Consider the following 10,445-nt stretch of genomic DNA (forward strand, 5'->3'; position numbering starts at 1 on the left):
CTGTGCATACCTGCTCCTACCTGCCCCGTAGGAACGTCTCAGCCACCCTCGGTGCCCTTCCTGGCCAGGCCTGGGAGTTCTGTAAGGCAAAACTGTACTGGGAGACCATTTCCCCAAGCTCCAGGGCTCAAGCCTACTGTCACCTCCATAGCCAGGAAATAAAGGCCCAGTACACAGGCCAGTCAGGAGTGGCAGGCAGCTGTGTGGGCTTAGCCAGGTCACCCTGCCACCGGCCCAAAAGTAAGGCTTTATTTATGGAAAGGAGTCTCTGGTGCCACACCTTGCCCACCCAGACCTTCCGAGTTGGTCCAAATGAAGTCCCTAGGAAGGTCAGGGCTGGCTATAGTAGTCAGACACTGGGTGGGCTTTCCTTGGGGGAGATGCCCAAGTGCAGTTGACCCCCAAAAAGGGCGAGGGTCAAGCTTGGGGCTTTTGGGGACTCAGGTTGGCAACTCCAGCATCTTATCTAGTTGTGCATCTTTCTGTTAGGCATGGATAAGAAAACACAAGAGCCAGGAAGCTGAACCTATGGGATGCTGAGCGTATCAGCCAGGCCTTCCTCCAGAGTGACGTCACCCACATCGCCCTGACTGTCACTCCTAGTGATACTGCCCTGGCTCCACATGGCCAGTGTGCCCTGGCATGCACACTGAAGCCTCGATGCCAGCTCTGCCTCTAGCCCACTTCCTGCTCTTTGCCTCGTGGGGCTGCCCCTCCCTCACCTGCAGTGTTGAATGCCCCATGCTGAGACAGACGCAGATTCTTTTCTCTCCAGCCTTCAGCGCCCATCCCCCCAGCCGTCAGCTTGAGCTTCACTCCAGAGGTGACTGCAGAATTGCCCAGCAGTGTCTGCCTCCTCTGGCTTGGCAGGTGCTTGCATTGTATGTCACCCTTTCTGTTACTACACCCCTCGACTGTGTGACTCCACCGTGGGGGGGTCCCAGGAAGAAGGCTGAGGAAGGGAGGGGGGGCTGGAGGACAGAAGCTGTCTGCCTCCTCCTCAAATCTCCTTTGTCAGAGCACCTGTGGGCCACTATGTAGCCACAAATTCAGACCAAGGTGTGTCTAAGGCAAAGGGCCCACAACCAGCAGAGTGGGGTCTTTCTCTCCTTTGCCCCACCTGAGGGAAACAGAATCCTACTGAAAATGCCCCCAAATTCCTCTCCTTAGGAGAACTCCAGACCGGGAGCCAGTTTGAGAATGGCCAAAGAGCAGCCACTGTCTCCTGCACTCAGCCTGTGCCAGGGGACACCACCCATGTCTGGAATCAGAAACAGTTCTGGTCTTGGCTTCCCCAGTGCTTTCCTGGCCACTAGCCTCCTGCTTACCTCTGGCATCACCTACTGGCGACCAGCCATTGCCCTGTGTTCTAACACTGACATTCTGGGCCCCAAACTGTCCCTAGCTACATCGGAGAGCTACCGCCAGTCTGGCAAGAGCCACCTGGGTAACAGATGTGTTCTGTAAGAGGGTCAGCCTCCAAGGCACAGGACCCTCCTGGAAGGCTACAGGCCTGTCCCTGCTGGGTCCCTTTTGGGACCTGAAGCAATGTGTAAAAGTCCACATGGATGGCAAGGTCCAGTCCCAGCAGGAACAGAAAACACTGGTAGTTTTCATAAAATTCATAATTACCGCCATCCTCCTCCCCATTTATCATCTCGGCCGCCAGCGTCTCTCAGCCACCAAGTTTGCAGGTGTTCAAGTTCCTAGGCAACTAGCCTGATTCAGGCCCTCAGTCCGCAATCCAGGATCCCAAAGCCCAGGGGTCTTCAGGACCCTGAGCTCTGCCCTCACTAACAAGCCTGGTAGGATCACAGCCCACAAGATCACATAGCCCGACCTTCATCTGCCAATATTAATAGCACCAGAACCTGGGGGCCTGGGCTGCAGCACAGTTCGAGGAACTGTTGTTGACTTGGCTCTGTTTCCAGCTAGGCCACATGGGACCGTCTGGGACAGCGAGCGAGCGGTGCAGGATCGGGATGGGAGAAATAGGGGAGCGGAGGGGACCCCCTGGCCTCTTAAAGCTACTCATTCTGTGTTGTGAGAAACCAGGCGGCTCGCTTGAAGACCAGATGTCCCTCCAGGGAGCTGCTGATGTTCGTGCACGTGCCCAGGCCTCTGGGACCCTGGGTGACCTGTGCACTGGGTTATACTGGGTCTGACCAGGCCTCCTCTACTGCTCCAGTCCTGCTGCCTTGGCTTGCCCCACACTGACCAAAGCCTCCCATCAGCTTCCCTCCCCCCCTCCCTCCCTCCCTGTGCCATCCTTTCCTACCCTGACTTTGCATGATGGGTACCTGCAGACGCCTTCATCCTAGGGACAAACCAGGAAAACCTGAGCTGGGCCATGTGCCCCAGACTATCCCTCCAGAAGAATACTGGGGACAGAACCCTGGAGCCCTTCTCTTGAGCTGCCAGGTGTGACACTGGAAGATGTCACAGACTTTTTTTTCTTTTTTTTTTTTTTAAAGATTTTATTTATTTTATGTATATGAATACCCTGTAGCTGTCTTCAGACACACCAGAAGAGGGCATCAGGATCTCATTACAGATGGTTGTGAGCCACCATGTGGTTGCTGGGAATTGAACTCAGGGCCTCTGGAAGAGCAGTCAGTGCTCTTAACCACTGAGCCATCTCTCCAGCCCGATGTCACAGACTCTTGGTGCCTTATTGATAGATTCAGTCCTAGAGTTTCACAGAGGAACTTGTGAGAGGGGTGGGTAGTGGGACAGCTGCTTAGTATGGGGGCTGAGGTTATGGAACCAGAAGATTTCATCCCTGTAAAGGTTCCAGAAACCCTGGGACCTTCGGGAAATGGGGATAAAGACAGCATCCGTACCTTTCAGGCATAAGCAAAGAGAGCTAAAAGCAGCTGACTTGGGGTTGGGGATTTGGCTCAGTGGTAGAGCGCTTGCCTAGCAAGCGCAAGGCCCTGGGTTCGGTCCCCAGCCCCGAAAAAAAAGAAAAGGGGAAAAAAAAAAAAAAAAAGCAGCTGACTTGGAAAACGGTTCTCCGTGCCCCCAAAGCCTGTATGGGAGTGGAACAGCCTGGAGCCTCAGCCTCCAGTGACACCCCTCTCCCCTGACTGTCCTTGGTGCAGACAGAGCTTTGTGGAAGACAGTCCACTGATAAAAACAAATATTTAAGCTGGGCAGTAGTGGCAGACATCTTTAAGCCCAGCACTCGGGAGGCAGAGGCAGGTGGATCTCTGAGTTCACAGAGCAAGTTCCAGGACAGCCAGGGCTACACAGTGAAATCCTGCCTCAAAAAAAACAAGATAAATAGATAATAGGTAGATAGATAGATAGATAGATAGATAGATAGATAGATAGATAGATAGATTTGTTTGGTTTTCTCAGGCAGAGTCTCATGTGATTTTTAAAATTACTGATTTTTTTGTTTTTTTTTTCGGAGCTGGGGACCGAACCCAGGGCCTTGCACTTGCTAGGCAAGTGCTCTACCACTGAGCTAAATCCCCAACCCCAAAATTACTGATTTTTAATTATGAGTTTTGTTTATTATTTCATGTGTGTGTGCAAGTGGAGGTCAGACAACAACCAATGGGAGTCACTTCTCTCCTGTGTGATCCTAGAGGGCAAAGCCAGGTCGTCACCTTCTGAGTCATCCCACTGTCCTACACTGTCTGACACTGTGGTTCTGATCTTCCTCCTCCAGGATGAAGTGCTGGGATCACCGGTGTGGGGTGCATTTCACCCTGCCTGACTTAAAATACTCAAAAGCCAGAACCTTGGGGCCTATGAGAGTCTTCCATTGGTAAAAGTGCTTGTTCCCAGTTCCCACACCCTGAATCCCATCTCCCCACATGGGAAAGGGCAAGTGACTACAGTAAGATGTCCTCCGACCTCCACGGTACCTCAAGGCATGCACACACACACACACACACACACACACACACACACACACACACTCACACATACACACACACACATACACACACACACACACAAACACACACACACACATACACACACACACAGACACACACACAGACACACAAACACACAGACACACATACACACACACTCACACACAGACACACACATACACACATACCCACACACACACACACACACACACACACACACACACACACACACACACACACACACACACCCACTCACACACATACACACACACACACACACACACACACACACAACACACACACCCACTCACACACACACACACACACACACACACACACACACACACACACACACACCCACACACACAACAGACATACCCATTCACACACATACACACACACACACAACAGACATACCCACTCACACACATACACACACACACACACACAACAGACATACCCACTCACACACATACACACATACACACACACACACAACAGACATACCCACTCACACACACACACACTCACAACAGACATACCCATTCACACACATACACACTCACAACAGACATACCCACTCACACACACACACTCACGCACCAGACATACCCACTCACACACAGACACAAACACACACATACACAATCACACACACAAACATACACATACCCACTTGCACACAGTAACATACACATAGATGTAGCTGGAGAGATGAGCATAGGTTACGAGCACCTACTGCTCTTGCAGAGGACCTGGGTTCAATTCCCAGCCCCCTTAATCATCTGTATTTCCTGTTTCGGGCATCTGACATCCTCTTCTGATCTCCTAAGACACTAGGTACACATACGCATAAATATGCAGGCAAACACTCACACATAAGTAACTTTTCTTAAAAATAAAGTTTAAGCTTCGTGATGGTGGCCCATGCCTTTAATCCCAGCACTCAAGAGGCAGAAGCAGGCAGATCTCTATGAGTTCAAGGCTAGCCTGGTCTACAGAATGAGTTCTAGGACAGCCACGGTTACACAAAGAAACCTGTCTCAAGAAACATTAACATTTTTTATTAATCATTCCATTTGTTTACATCTTAAATTAAAAATTAACATTTTTAACACAGACTTAGTGGCACATAACTTTAATCCCAGTACTTGGGAGGTAGAGGCAAGCAGAGGTCTATGAGTTTGAGGCTAGTCTGGTCTACATAGCAAATTCCAAGCCAGCCAAAGATATTGAGTGAACTCTGTCCTACACCCCCAAAAAAAGATTTGGTTGTTTTTTTTTTGTTTTTTTTTTTTTTTTTTTTTTGGTTCTTTTTTTTTTCGGAGCTGGGGACCCAACCCATTGTGCTTCCTAGGCAAGCGCTCTACCGTGAGCTAAATGTTGTTTTTTTTAATGTTAAAATCATGTATGCTTGTGTGTGGGTATTGTGCTTGTGGGGCCAGAGATGTCAGTCCCCTGGAGCTGGTGTTACAGGTGTGGTTGTGAGCCACCCGCCATGGGAAACAAACTGGGGTCCTCTGCAAGAGAACACTTGACCACTGAGCCATCTCTCCAGCACCATCAACCATCAAGGTAAATAAACATAATAATAATAATAATAACAATAACAACAACAATAATAAAAGGACTTTCAGATATGGTGACACACGCTTATGAAAGAGAATTGATACAAATTCAAGGCCGGTGTGATTTGGCACTATTAGGAGGTGTGGCCTTGTTAGAGTGGGTGTGGCCTTCTCAGAGTAGTGTGTCACTGTGGGTGTGAACTTTAAGACCCTCCTCCTAGCTGTCCTGAAGCCAATCTTCCACTAGCAGCCATCAGAGAAGATGTAGAACTCTCAGCTCCTCCTGCACCATGCCTGCCTGGATGCTGCCATGCTCTCACCTTGATGATAATGGACTGAACCTCTGAACCTGTAAGCCAGCCCCAGTTAAATGTTGTCCTTATAAGACTTGCCTTGGTCATGGTGTCTGTTCACAGCAGTAAAACCCTACCTAAGACAGGCAGCCTGGCTTGAAGTTTCAAGGCCAGGTGGTAGCATGCCTTGATTCCAGCACTTGGGAGGCAGATGATCTCTGCGAGTTCAAGGTGAGGCCATCTTGGACTACAAAGCAAATTCAGTACAGCCAGGGTTAGACAGAAAAACTGTCTCTAATCTACCTGCTTCCCACCCCCTAACACACACAAAACACGGGGGGGGGGAGCAGGGTTGAGGGGGAGGAGCTTCAGGGTAGCCACAGGTACACAGTGAAACTCCGGCTTAAAAATAAACAGCAAAGACCTGACGTCACCTGTTACCGGTGAGGAAACAGGTCCTGGGAAGGGAGTTGCCAGGGTCACCTGGCTCAGATGTGTCAGAGCTGCTGCCCCGGTCACCCAGCTCTAGCCTAAGGAAAAAGAGCTTTGTCACTCTGTGGGTGACAAAGGCAGGGAGGTGGGTTCTCCTCATAAAGGTCCCCTGCCACAAGTCCCCAACAGAGGGATTCAGGAGGACAGACCTCTGGGTCAGGAGTTTTGGGGTCCAAAGAAAGGCGCTCAGTCCTAGGTACCCATCTCCCCAGCTCATAGCACAGCCCTGAGGCACCAGGAAGCAGCCACCCGGGACCAGGCTACCCTCATACAAAGCTTGTCACCGGGTCTTGCTCTTCCCTGTCCCATTCTGAAATCCTTCTACACAGCCCTGCTGACAGGCCCACCCTGCCTTTCACTGGCTTAATCCTGCTTGGGCCCTGGACCTCCATCCTAATCCATCTTTGCTTTCAGAGGGCGAGCAGAGCCACCCTAGGGTTGCAGCAGCTGCGACCGCTGGGGGCCCATCAGGGTTGCAGCTACCTGTCTGGGTTTGAGGTGAGTCATTTCCTCCCTCAGTTGGCAGAGGCAAGAAGGGAGGGGTGAGAGACATCTAAAAATAGCCAGGCCCCAGACTAAGGAAGATGGCCAAAGAGCTGTCTGGGCAAGGATCCAGCTTCTGGTGGGACCAACACCAGCTGTGACCCCCCCCCCCCCAGACCCCTGCCCTTCCGGCTCAACATAGGCTGAGTGTGAGGCCTTTTAAAGACTAAGTAAGGCACAGTGTGGAGAAGAGAGGAGTTTGAAGCAGGCAGGAGGTCTCTTAGGGTTCCTGGTTCGATCTCGGATTTCGGGACCCATGTTAGGGTTTCGAATCTCGGCCTGTGCCCAGACAGAACACATCCAGATACTATGGTTCCACGAGGAGAGGTTTAATGAGAGAAGAGTAGAAGAGCGGAAAGGCGGCCGGCCATGGGCGGGTGGTGGGGACGGGGAAAGGGGCAAAAGCAGCGAAGAACAAAGAGAAGTAAGAGAGGGTATGAGAGGGCAAGCAGCCCCTTTTATACTGTCAGGCACAGCTGGCTGTTGCCAGGCAACTGTGGGGCGGAGCATTCCTGGCTGTTCCCAGGTAACTGTGGGGGTGGAGCTTAGAATACCAACAATGTGGAGGATGCCTTGGGCTTTGGCAGGCTCCGCCCCGCTGAGGCTGGCAGAGATGGACTCCCTCCCCTACCACAGCTCCTCGCTGTACCTCTCCCCCTCCCAACCACCCCCAATGGACACACAGACCTCCTGCTTCTCAGCGGCTTAAGTCTTTTTCCCTCCTAGGAAGACCCATTCATTCCCTCTAGGTGGGCCTCCCTTTCCCTTGTCAGGACAGAGACCTGCTGTAGACTCCCCGTGCTTGAGGCACACTCTGGTAGCCAAGGAAGTTCCGCTTAAGACCATCTGCACAGGAGAGGAGGAAAGGATTGGGACCCTGTGGGGTAGGCCATCTGACTCAGGGGATCTGGATTCAAATCCTGTCTGTGTGGCCTGAGACATGTTTTGTCTCTCTCCCTGCCTCCATCTGGCCATCCACAGCAGCACGGGAAGTGTGCAGGTCACATATACTGACTTTCCAAATGCTCCTTTGAGCAGCTCTTTCCAGAAAAATTCGTGATGAAGCTGAAACCTTGGCAGAAGATATACACTCCTGAAGATATCATGGCTCATTGATACCTTCGGGACCTTTGAAAGGAGCCTGCCTCTCCCTGTGATGGGGACAGAGTAAGGGGTGCTGTGTGAGCTACAGAGCAATGGCTGTGTAGCTCAGGCTGGCCTTGAACTTATGATCTTCCTGACTCAGCTTTCCTGAGCACTGGGATTCCAGGACCTCTCTCTCTCTCTCTCTCTCTCTCTCTCTCTCTCTCTCTCTCTCTCACACACACACACACACACACACACACACACACACACACACACACACACTTCTGCCTTCTGAATAGGCCCTGCTGTCTCCACCCTACACGTGAAACAGAGGCCTGAGACATAAACTGTTACCAGACTTGGATCACAGCCGAGGGGCAGCTCCTTGTGCATTACAGGATCCAGGAAGGGGTCAGTCATGTCCAAGGTCGTCTGGGAGACACTAATCTCTGACTCTGCATTTGTCCCACGGACATCAATGTCTGAGGACTGTGGGAATGGCCCCACTGATTGGGAGGCTGCCTTCTTTCTGTCCTATCCTGCCTCCCTCCTCCACAGTCCTGAGTCCTCAGGAACCCCGCTAGGAAGCACAGAGGACAAAGACCCACTTCCCCTTTCCTTCAGACTACATCTCAGCCTGGGAAGCCACATCTCATCCCGATAGATATCGGAGACCGGTAGAACTAAGCGGTCACGGGCATACTTCCGGTCACAGAGCTAGGGGTAGCAGCCTGGACTGAGTCCTAGCATCATAGTCCTTGCCGGGGAAGTCTGTTGGGAATAGGGATTGTGGCGTCTTCTGGGAACCATCCCTGTTTGCAAGCACTAGGTTCTATGGAAAAACCCAAACCTTGCATCAGTTGGCTCTGGTAAGAGCCTCTTTCAGCTGCTCTGTCTTTCCCCACCCGTTATCTGACTCATCTCCCAACAGTCCCAGGAGACCAGAGAGAGCAGGCTTCCGGTCCCTATTGCATGAATGCAGAGACGGCAGGAAGGGGCTTCCAGCAATGAACCAGGGGCCAGAGCTGGCAGCCGCCCTGGCGGGCAGGTCACAGGTACAGCCACGGGTGCTGGAGGATGATCCTAGGCTGCCAGTCTTCAATGAGCTTCAGTGAACGGTCTTCAGGTCTCTGCCTCCCAGAGATCTGTGTGGAAGGAAGGAAGAAGGAAGGAAGGAAGGAAGGAAGGAAGGAAGGAAAGAAGGAAGGAAGGAAGGAAGGAAAGGAGACAGGCAGGCAGTTAGTTCTGGATTTACAGATGTCGTTTCTAATGCAGAAAATGTCAGATCCCAAAGAAACTCGGACAAGTGTCACTTAGCACCGGTGGCTCCTCCCACACTTCTCCCCCTGCCCCCTACCTGAACCCCCCTCCAGCCCAGGACCCAGCTTGGCTCCTCCCCCAGCCCCCCCGTGTTCACATAGAACAGACTTGGGCCACGCACTCTTTTGGGTCCTCTCTTGGCCTCTTTTTCCTCGGCTCCTCTCTTGGTTTCCTTGCCCTCTCTCCTCTTCTCTCTGGCTCTCTCCCCTCAAGGCCCGGTTCAATCTGGATCCTTCCAGATGCCTCTTCCTGTGCTATTCCTCATTCCTACAGTAAGACTGTTCTCCCCTGACCATCACTAGGAGCCGGTGTGGCCTTGTTTGGGTTCAGAAAACCTAAGTACAAATCCAAAGCGGGAAAATGGGAAGGCCAGCCTTGCCTCAAGATGGGCCGTACGTAGTTCACGGATGCTATCCCACCACGAATTGGGTGACTAATGGAGCTTAACGTTTTAGCCACTCTTTTTTTAAAATTTGATTTATGTATGTGTATTTTGCCTGTGCACAACGTACATACCTGGTGTCCGCAGAGGCTAGACGAAGGTGTCAGATCCCCTGGACCTAGAATTACATACCCTAATGAGTAATCGTATGGGTGCTGGGAATTGAACTGGGGTCCTCTGGAAGATCATCCAGTGATCTTAGCTGCTGAGCAATCTCTCTATCACGGTCTTATTTAAATTCTTACAACAACCCAAAAATGCTCCCATCATCCCTACTCAGCAGATTTAGTTGTCTGAGGCCCAGAGAGGTTAACCAACTTATGTAAGGACACACAGCATAGTCCTTGTTCCAACAGGCCTGAGACACCACGGAAGTCAAGAAGGGGCTTAGAACAAACAAGTGCCCTAGCGCGTGCACGCCCACGTGTGGCTGCCCAGGTGTGATTGAGGGTTGGCACGGAGTCCCGGTGTGTCAGTGCTTGCGGGGGTGGAGGGACAGGAGCGGAACAGAACAACTGTTGCCTGGGGAATGTCAGGAGCGCTGAACTGCAAGGAGGGGGAAGGGGCTTCAGGCATGTGTGCTTATGTACCCCGCAACTCCACCCCATGTGCTCAAGGTCCTGGGTATTCCCCCAGCTGACCCTGGAAACGCAGGGTTGGGGAGGGCCAACCACTGCACCTACCCCCATCCCTGCACCCAGTCCTATCCTCACACCCCCGCCCAGAAGCCCGCAGACTGGCCGGTCAGCACGTTTGCCTGGGATTGCCCCATCGTCTCCTAAGCCTTCCTCACCTTGCACACAGCGTGGGG

Source organism: Rattus rattus, chromosome 18 (genome assembly GCF_011064425.1).
Source record: "Rattus rattus isolate New Zealand chromosome 18, Rrattus_CSIRO_v1, whole genome shotgun sequence".
Lineage (NCBI taxonomy): Eukaryota > Metazoa > Chordata > Mammalia > Rodentia > Muridae > Rattus > Rattus rattus.